This window comes from Arachis ipaensis, chromosome B09 (genome assembly GCF_000816755.2).
Source record: "Arachis ipaensis cultivar K30076 chromosome B09, Araip1.1, whole genome shotgun sequence".
In the NCBI taxonomy this organism is placed as follows: domain Eukaryota; kingdom Viridiplantae; phylum Streptophyta; class Magnoliopsida; order Fabales; family Fabaceae; genus Arachis; species Arachis ipaensis.
Window position 1 is genome coordinate 38,862,467 of NC_029793.2, and position 10,752 is coordinate 38,873,218.

Below are 10,752 nucleotides of genomic sequence, written 5' to 3' on the forward strand. Positions count from 1 at the left end.
ATGATGTTGAATGGTGGAAGTGCTGTTTTGTTGTGAGCCGGAATGGCTGTGTATGATATGAATATTGGCTGGTTCTGGAATGGACCGTGAGCCGGATGGCTGAGATGGATGTTGATCCATGGATGAGATTGATTGCATGTTTATGCTGAATCATTGATAAATGTGAATGTTGCACTTCCACTATCTGAGATACGAGTTTCCCTGGGTAGTAGCAGTGGCTAGCCACCACGTGCTCCAGGTTGAGACTTGATACTCTGTTGACCCTATGTCGCAAGTGTGGCCGGACACTGTGAAAGCCCCGGATGAGCTTGCCCCCGTAAATATTCACCAGTGAGGGTGATGGATATGGATCATGATTATGATCAAGTTTATGATGAGTATAACTCGAGTTGGGGATGCGCGACAGAGGGACAGTCCAATGGTTAGCTACCAGGACTTGTCGGGTTGGCTCTATAATCGACAGATGATATCATCAGCCAGTAGGGACAGGCATTCATCATATGCATCTATGTGACATTGCTTGGGTGTGCATATTGTACTTGGCTTGCCTTTGTGATTAATTGATAATTGTCCTACTTGCAATAACTGTTTGTTTGTGCCTGCATCTTCCTATTTGTGTTTGCATCTGGGACTCTGTTGGATTGTGGTGATTGGTTGTTGGTTGGATTGTTTGGGCCTAGGGCCGTGGTTGGAATGAGATGAACTGATGGTTGATTTCGGTTTTGTGTTTCTAGTTTGGAATAAAATTATGAAAGGCTATTTTGGTTCCGCATAGATAAACCGTTTTGAAAGACTTTTGAGTTTTTGAGAATTGAACGGTTCTTATTTCCGAAAAGATTTCAGACTTTACTTTCATTGTAAACCGTTGTTTTTGAAAAGAGGCATAAGACGGTTATGAATCAGTGGTACGGGTTATCTTCATGTATCATATTACAATAATTCCCAAAAACCCTCTACTGAGAACCCTTTCGAGGAAGATGTTCTCACCCCCCTACATTTTTCCCTTTTCAGGATATGGGCGCAGAAGTTACGAAGAGCTTATTTAGTTGTTGTTGTGATGCTCTGTATTGTTTTAGTTATGGCTTACTGCACCCTCGCCTTCATTTGATATAATCTGTAAGAGGGATAGGAATTGTATTGGATTATGTTTGTAATATTATTTATTAAAGATATATCTTTGGAAAATTACTAATGATTGGGTTGTCTTTTCCTATGACTTTTGTATTCTTTTAGATCAATTGAAAGCTTGTTTAATGACTCATGTCTAGTGAATCTTGTTTGAACTATCTTGGTTTAAGATCCTTTCTTGCAAGGCTTGACATTTTTTTTTTGTACATCTTGAACTTCTTGAATGTTCTTCTGAGATGGTGATTTTAAGAACACTTTTGGAATCTTATTTTGAATTTTATAAAGCAGATTGAATTCTCTTTGAAAAAGTTCCAAATCGAACTTATTTTTCAGTTGCTTGGTTATAATTGAAACCATTGTTCAATTTTTGACAAAATTGTTTTAAAGTTGACATGCGCTATTTTAAATGAGGTTTTGGAAGGTTTCCTTGTTTAGTGGAAACCGGTTTGTTTGTAATGCACTACTTAATTCCTTCACTAAATTGTAAGCAAATTTTTACTTCGGAGTTTCTTGTCTGAAAAGAGTTTAACTCCCTCTTTCGTACTTGCTATGAATATTATACACGCTTGTTTGAATATGGACTTTGGAAATTTTTGAACAAGCATTTGATTTCTCTCCCGAGTTTTATGAATTGCTTTTGGTTAGGATTGTGCATCTAACTATCCTTCTAAAATATTTGAGGAAATATTTTAGCTATTAGTCAAACTTGCGTGCACTTTGTTTTAGAACTCTATAAAATCTACTTCAACATGAACTTGCATTAAAGCAAAGCCATGTTATTGCTTTTGTTGCCCCTTGAGGAATGTTTGCTATTGAGCTTTTCTTCTAAATTGCAAAGTGATTTTCCGCAAGTTTTCGATTCTTTTATGAACAATGTATTTGGAAGTATTTTAATTATGCTCTTGAGTTCTGTGAGCTTTGTCTTGGGTCTGAAATATTCTCTTCTGTAAACTTCATACTTCTTCGACCCAATTTGAATTTGGTTCAAATTAATGTGCTGATTCTTCTTATTGGACCTATTGAATTTCTTTTATCCAAGGGTTATCTTTGAAGTTGTCAATTGATTTATTTCTAGCAAACTTCATTGCTTGAGCATTCTTGTTTACCTAGAATTGGATGCATTCCCTCAAATCTATGAGTATTATCCTTGACATTTGTCTCTCCTTTCTAGAATCTTGTATCCTTCTGAGTAAACTCAAGAATTGTTTGATATCACGTGTGACTTGTAGACGTAGTAATACGATGTGTTAGTTCATTAAGACGTGATATGTGTATACAGAAGTTGAAGCGGTAGGTGTGCAACGTTATGAGTTGTGGGTGTTTTGTTCCTTGTGAACGGGTTTGCGATTGTTAGACTTATGAACGGATATGGGGATTGAAAGATGCTCAATGGAGTTGGAAAGTTGAAGCTTTGAGGTTGATATGAGACTAGTGTGCGGATGTTGAGCACGTCGTTTTAACCCCATCCTGTTTTATAGCCTTTGATGCTTTGCCCTGCTATCACATGATTGACCCATGTTATCTTTTGCATTGAGCCTACATTGTAACGTTTGCTTTGCAATCACACTCCTGCCTTTGCACCCTTATGCATATGAAAATCAAAGTATTTGAAAATCGTATATATGTTTATATGATGAGATATTTTTGCTTCTTCCTTAAATGTGTTCCAGGATGAACTGTTATGAGATTTCTTTCGTTTTGTATCAATTTTCGAGGACGAAAATTTTTATAAGGTGGGTAGAATGTAAGACCCATGTTTAGTGGAAACCTGTTCGTTTGTAACGCACCACTTGTCTCCTTACCAGATTGTAAGCAAAAATTTTACCTCAGAATTTCTTTTCTAAAGAGAGTTTAACTTCCTCTTTTGTCCCTGCTATAAATGTTATACACGCTTGTTTGAATATGGACTTTGGAAATTTTTGAACAAGCATTTGATTTCTCTCCCGAGTTTTATGAATTGCTTTTGGTTAGGATTGTGCATCTAACTATCGTTCTAAAATATTTGAGGAAATATTTTAGCTATTAGTCAAACTTGCGTGCACTTTGTTTTAGAACTCTATAAAATTTACTTCAACATGAACTTGCATTAAAGCAAAGCCATGTTATTGCTTTTGTTGCCCCTTGAGGAATGTTTGCTATTGAGCTTTTCTTCTAAATTGCAAAGTGATTTTCCGCAAGTTTTCGATTCTTTTATGAACAATGTATTTGGAAGTATTTTAATTATGCTCTTGAGTTCTGTGAGCTTTGTCTTGGGTCTGAAATATTCTCTTCTGTAAACTTCATACTTCTTCGACCCAATTTGAATTTGGTTCAAATTAATGTGCTGATTCTTCTTATTGGACCTATTGAATTTCTTTTATCCAAGGGTTATCTTTGAAGTTGTCAATTGATTTATTTCTAGCAAACTTCATTGCTTGAGCGTCTTTGTTTATCTGGAAATTGGATACACTCTCTCAAATCTATGAGTATTATTGTTGATATTTATCTCTCATTCCTAAATCTTGTATCCTTCTGAGTAGACTCGAGAATTGTTTTGATGTCACGTGCGACTTGTAGACGTAGTAACGCGATACGTTAGTTCTTTAAGACGTGATGTGTATACGGAAGTTGAAGCGGTAAGTGTCCAACGTTATGAGTTGTGGGTGTTTTGTTCCTTGTGAACGGGTTTGCGATTGTTAGACTTATGAACGGATATGGGGAATGAAAGATGCTCAATGGAGTTGGAAAGTTGAAGCTTTGAGGCTGATATGAGATTAGTGTGCCGATGTTAAGCACGTTGTTTTAACCCCATCCTGTTTTATAGCCTTCGATGCCTTACTTTACTATCACATGCTTGAGCCATGTCATCTTTTACATTGAGCCTATCTTGTAATGTTTGCTTTGCAACCATACTCCTACCTGTGTATCTTTATGCATACGACCATCCAAGTATTTGAAAACCGTATATATGTTTATATGTTGAGATATTTTTGCTTCTTCCTCAAATGTGTTCAAGGGTGAACTATTATGAAATTTCTTTCGTTTTGCATCAATTTTCGAGGGCAAAAATTTTTATAAGGTGGGTAGAATGTAAGACCCAAAACCTTTGAAAAAGGGCTATCATTAGCAAATTTCAAATTCAGTGTTTCTGTAGCTTTAATTTCAGGAATCCCTCTATTAAAGAAAATTAAAGCAAGTTTTGATTTATTGAATTTGAGATGAGTTATGATTATTATCCAATTTTATAATTATTGGATTATTTTCTCTATTTGAATTATAAAGTTGATGGTTATGAAATAATAAGGATTTTATATGATTTGGATTGAATGATTGATATTTTAAATATTAGTACTGCTATTTTGGAAAATGAAGAAATTAAGTGTATTATTTCTAAAATTTGGATTTGGACATTTATTGAAAATAAAGTGTGAAATTGATGAGCAAATAGTATTTCTATACATTATTATTGTTGGATTAGAATTTATTTCCAATTACTATATTATCCCTATATTAAGTAAGATGACTAAAATACCCCTAACCCTGAAACCCTAACCCGTGACCTGGTTACCCTCTCACCCAACTCAGCAGCCACACCACAAACGTTTCCCCCTTCCTCAAACTTATACCTAGCCACAGTAACAGAACTAAGAAGTAGTGGGGAAGAGAGGAGGGGCGGTGATGGCTGTGGCCTCGCTACTACCGCCGCCCAGCTCAACGCCGCCGTCTCACCTTGCTCGCGCCGTTCCCTTCCTCATCATACACTTTTAATTTCATCCCTCCAACTCACCCACGGACCAGGAAAGAACGGGAGGAGATCGCGTCAGCCTGGGAAGGAGGGTGCTGCCGCCATAATCAGTCGCGGCTGCTGCAAGCTCACCGCATCGCGCAGTCTTGGAGTCCGCCGTCAGGTCTGAGGCGAAGAGAGAGGTTGAAACAGAGGGCTACGCGAGGAAGAGGGTGGCCGTGGGTCGCCGTTTTGTCTCGCCATTACCACCGAGGCCACACCCAGTCCAGCCGTGCCACCATCCCTGCGCCGTCGCAGAGCAAATCTGAGGTGAAGGGGAGGACCGCGAAGGGGGAAAAGGGTCGCGCCGCCCAGTCGCCGGATTGCTCGCCGCCAGCATCGCCGGTGTTGTCACGAGGAAGAGAGGGGGAGCCCCGCCGGAGGAGAACCATTGCGGGGCTGTTCCTGCCGCTGTGCCCAGCTGTTGTTGGGGGCCTTGTCACCGCTCATGAGGGTGCGCTGGTAAGCCTCTGCCGCCGGAAATGCCGCTGCCGTCGCCGGAAGGCCTCGTCGGTAAGGATTTTAAGCTGGTTCTCCTTTCCGTTGAGTTCTGGGAACCTCATTGTCACTACATGTTATTCAGGTCACTGCTGCCGCTCGAGGTGGCTGCCGGGCTGCCGCTGAACCAGTTCGAAGACCGCCACTATCCCGGTTCAGCTGTTCCTTCTTCATTCGGTAAGCGTTTTCGATTTGAAAACTCTCTAGTTACTATTCTGGCTTCATACACTAAGGCTTTGCGGCATCAATTGCTATGAGACTGAGTTTCTATTATTATGTGTCACGATTAGTGTTGCTGTGGTTACCGCGGGAGTGGCTTGGAGCCAAGGTTGCGTTGTTGGTGATCTCAGTTTAAGAGAGGAGGTTCCTGTGACGCGTTTGGGTTATGGAATTTGCGTTTTGAGGTAGGGGCACTTTCCAAAAACTATGTTTTATGTATTGGAATTATTACATATGGATACCGGTGTGAGATACTGTGTATTTGGTGATTGTATCTGCCTTATGTATTATTTGATTGACTCGAATGACTACGGATGTTGGTTTGGCTGAATTGTTGTGTGGCTTGTGAAATGTAATGTTTGGAAATCGATTCTTTAAAGATTTGAAATCAGTTTAATCCGTTGAGGATTGGCTTGAATGGAGTCAATTATTTTGATGATGTGAAAGATAGAATACTTTTGAAATTCAGCCTCTGTTTTGTTGAGTGCCGGAATGGCTGTGTATGTTTATACATATTGATTGGTTCTGAATTGAACCGTGAGACGGAATGGCTGTGTATGATATGAATATTGGCTGGTTCTGGAATGAACCGTGAGCCGGATGGCTGAGATGGATGTTGATCCATGGATGAGATTGTCTTATTTAATTGTTGTTGTGATGCTCTGTATTGTTTTAGTTATGGCTTACTGCACCCTCGCCTTCATTTGATATAATCTGTAAGAGGGATAGGAATTGTATTGGATTATGTTTGTAATATTATTTATATATATTTATGTATATATATGGATGTACTATTTATGAGTTGTTGTAAGTTGAATGGTATTTAGGAATGTACGTTATCGAACGAAAGTATCTTTGGGAGCGGTATTGCGGTTTAAAGTTTTAAACAGGCTCATATTTTAGTATTAAATAATATAAGTGTCGTCGTAATGTCCGAGCTATCAGAGTCGCGCAGCCGGAAGTGTGAGCTTTGGTAGTTAGGGTGTTACATTATGGTATCAGAGCAGTTCTTCCTGTAGAGCCTGAGGAATGGACTGACTATGCTTCGATTGCATACTCTGAGTGTTTGTCATGTATTAGGTCTTGTCGAAAGACGAGAATTTGAGCTTTATGCACATGACGGTCTATTGATTAACGCTTTTAGTCTTGCGTTGCATAATTACTGATATTAAGTTTGGCCGGCTTAATATTAGTGAATTATGTATATGAAAGCACTAATGGGTTATCATAGATGATATACATCTATCTTCCTCTATTTGAATTCTTCTTGGTTCATGTATTCTTTGATATGGTTTCGAACTTGTCCTAATTCGTTGTTCATTTTAACTTCAGATTCCGAGTCTATTCTTAGAGAAATTGTTGATTTAGTTTTTCTCTTGTTTTATTTGAGGTTTTATAAAAAAAATTGATGTTGATTAGATATATACTTATCTATATATGAAACTTTGAGATTTCTTATACAGTTTAACAACTACTTATCTCTAATACCTCGCCTGTACTTTTACTGGTTTACGGAATTGCACTTACTTTAAAAGTAAATTGGCATTCTAGTAATTTTACTATAGTTCCAATGCACATCTTCATTTGATTATGTATTTGGATATTTTTCAAAATTTTGAAAAGAAAGGATTTACCACTTTGGTCTCGGTTGAGTTTCGTTTACACACGATAGAGTGGAGATAGATAGAGTTAGATAGATAAATAGTTCTAGTCTCAACCCGTGAAATAAAGGCCGGCTAGAAAAAATTACAAAATCAGGAGATACAAAATACACCTTTTTTTTCCAAAATGAAATCTCTGAGAGGAAAGTATACAAATATATGTTCAATAGTGGAAAAATATGCTAAATACAGAATAAACTTCAAAAATAAAGTCTTCTTCGCTTCAGTAACGAGTCTCACACTCTTTGCGAGATACGCTACGTCCTGTTATTTGAAAAATCAACAATTTTCATAATGGGTGATAACTCCGAAGTTCTCAATAGGGTAATAGTTTCAAATAGAGACTATGTAAAACTACATGAACCCGCTAGGTAATCCTAATCTCCAAATGTACAAGGTTCAAGCCTAAGGTTCTACTAATCCTAACAGGGTTATATGCTAAGTTCTCAACTATACCAGTGATTTCTAATCTCAGTTCTTCCCAATACATCTCAGCATTTTTATATCCAATCTCACAGTTGATCAATCATTATTACTCTCAACATCATAATTTTATAATTTAGTAATTCAGTATTTAGTTCGATAATATCAGTTAAAATTAATAATCAATACGGGGTTAATTCACTAACTTTAGCATATTCTGAACTACCACCGACTTCATTTATTCCTATAGTCATAAATCATCATTAATCCCAAGTCTCAAGTCTCTTAATGATATCAAACACAAACAATAATAAAATACAAAAAGAGAACAATTATAGAAAGTATTGCAATTAGAAGTTACATAGAAATATACAGTTAGGTAAACCAAATACAATATGTACACTAAAAAAATAATAAACAAATGGACATGATGTATGTTTAGTCCTAAACAGGCCATGAACTCACGTGTTGGTTAGTTGCCTGCACCCGACAATATTCTTGAGATAGGTGTTATGTATTGCCATTCCTATCTCAGAAAACATCCCCTCCATGAGTATTACGTATCACCGTACTTACGGAACCGTACTCACAGTCTCGTGTCGACATTACGTATCGCCGTCCCCACCGAGTTGTACTCTTAGTTTCAAGTGCGTGTTACATATCGCCGTCTGATAAACCACAATTTTATGGTTTATCTTGTACTGAATTTGGTGGATTTTATCAACTTTTTCTACATTAATTCATTGAAATAGCATGGTTTCGTGATTTTTTCCTAAATTATGCCTAATGATTAAAAACATACTTTTTAGACTCTTAAATTACTAAATTTAATTCACTTTTCTCCCATTCGATGCTTTGATATGTTTGTTTGAGTGACTTAAGGTTTTGAAGGTAAGGTTGGCTTGAAGAAATGAAAAAAAAAATGCAAAGTCGGAGAATTCATGAAGAAATGAAGGATTTACAAGCTGTCAATCCTGACCTCTTCATACTAAATCGTCGTAACTTGAGCTACAGAGGTCTGAATGAGGCGGTTCTACTGACATTAGAAAGCTAACATCCAGGACTTCAAAATGAATGCAATTTTCTATAGTGGACATGGAGTTAAGTCACTGATGAGCGGATATTTTATACGCTTTTTGGGGATAATTTCATATAGTTTAGAGTATGTTTTAGTTAGTTTTTTAGTCTATTTCTAGTAGTTTTTAGGAAAAATTCATATTTCTGGACTTTACTATGAGTTGTGTGTTTTTCTGTAATTTCAGGAATTTTTCTGGCTGAAATTGAAGGAGCTAAGCAAAAATCTGATTCAGGCTGAAAAAGGACTGCTGATGCTGTTGGATTCTGACCTCCCTGCACTCAAAGTGGATTTTCTGGAGCTACAGAACTCGAAATGGCATGCTTCCAATTGCGTTGGAAATTAGACATCCAGGGATTTCCAGCAATATATAATAGTCCATACTTTGCACAAGGATAGATGACGTAAACTGGCGTTCAACGCCAGTTCTCTGCCCAATTCTGGCGTCCAGCGCCAGAAAAGGATAAAAAACTGGAGTTGAACGCCCAAACTGGCACAAAAACTGGCGTTCAACTCCACAAATGGCATCTGCACGTGAATTGCTTAAAGTCTCAGCCCCAGCACACACCAAGTGGGTTTCTGTTTTCCATTCAAACATGCTTGTTCCTATCTAAGATGTTCATTCGTGCTTAACTGTGATGGAGGTGATGATCTGTGACATTCATCACCTTCCTCAAACCACGAACGTGTGCCTGACAACCACCTCCGTTCTATATCCGATTGAATGAGTATCTCTTAGATTCTTTAATCAGAATCTCCGTGGTATAAGCTAGAACTGATGGCGGCATTCATGAGAATCCGGAAAGTCTAAACCTTGTCTGTGGTATTCTGAGTAGGATTCAAGGATTGAATGACTGTGACGAACTTCAAACTCCTGAAGGTTGGGCGTTAGTGACAGATGCAAAAGGATAGTAAATCCTATTCCAACCGGATCGAGAACCAACCGGTGATTAGCCGTGCTGTGACAGAGCGCGTGAGCGTAGTTTTCACTGGAAGGATGGAAGGTAGCCATTGACAACGGTGATCCACCAACACACAGCTTGCCATAGGAGGACGTGCGTGCGTGAATCAGAAGACAGAGGAAAGCAGAGATTCAGAAGACAAAGCATCTCCAAAACTCCAACATATTCTCCATTACTGCACAACAAGTAATCTTTAATTTATGCTCTCTTGGTTATTCGCAATTCACTTGATAAACATAATTGACTTCCTGACTAAGATTTACAAGATAACCATAGATTGCTTCAAACCAACAATCTCCGTGGGATTCGACCCTTACTCACGTAAGGTATTACTTGGACGACCCAGTGCACTTGCTGGTCATATGTGCGAAATTGTAAGAGAGTCACAATTCGTGCACCAAGTTTTTGGCGCCGTTGCCGGGGATTGTTTGTGTTTGGACAACTAACGGTTTATTTTGTTGCTTAGATTAGGAAAAATCTTTCTCTTTTTTGGTTTAGAGTCTTTTATTATTTATCCCTTGTTAAAACACTTTAAATTTATAGCTCAATTAGTTAGAACGTGGTGTTTATGTTCATGGTAATTGGCTATCATATTTTTTAAAATCTTTTTCAAAAATAATTTTTTCTATTAAATCCTGTGCCAAACTTTAAGTTTGGTGTTTTCAAAAATAATCTTTCTTAAAATTTTCGAAGGTTCCATAACTCATTTGGCTAGAGCGTTAATCTGTGTTCTTGGTAATTGGGTTAGAATCTTTTATACTCTTTTGAAAACCTTCTTTTTCATAAATAATATTTTCTCTATTAAATTGTGTGCCAAACTTTAAGTTTGGTGTTTTCTTGTTGAATCCCCCTTGGTTTTCGAAAATTTTGGTGGTTTTCTAAAAAATTTTAAGTTTGGTGTTCTTTCTTCATGTTCTTGTGTTCTTGTGAGTCTTCAAAGTGTTCTTGAGTTTCCTTGTGTCTTGATCTTAAAATTTTTAAGTTTGGTGTTCCTTGGTGTTTTCCCTCCAAAATTTTCAAAAA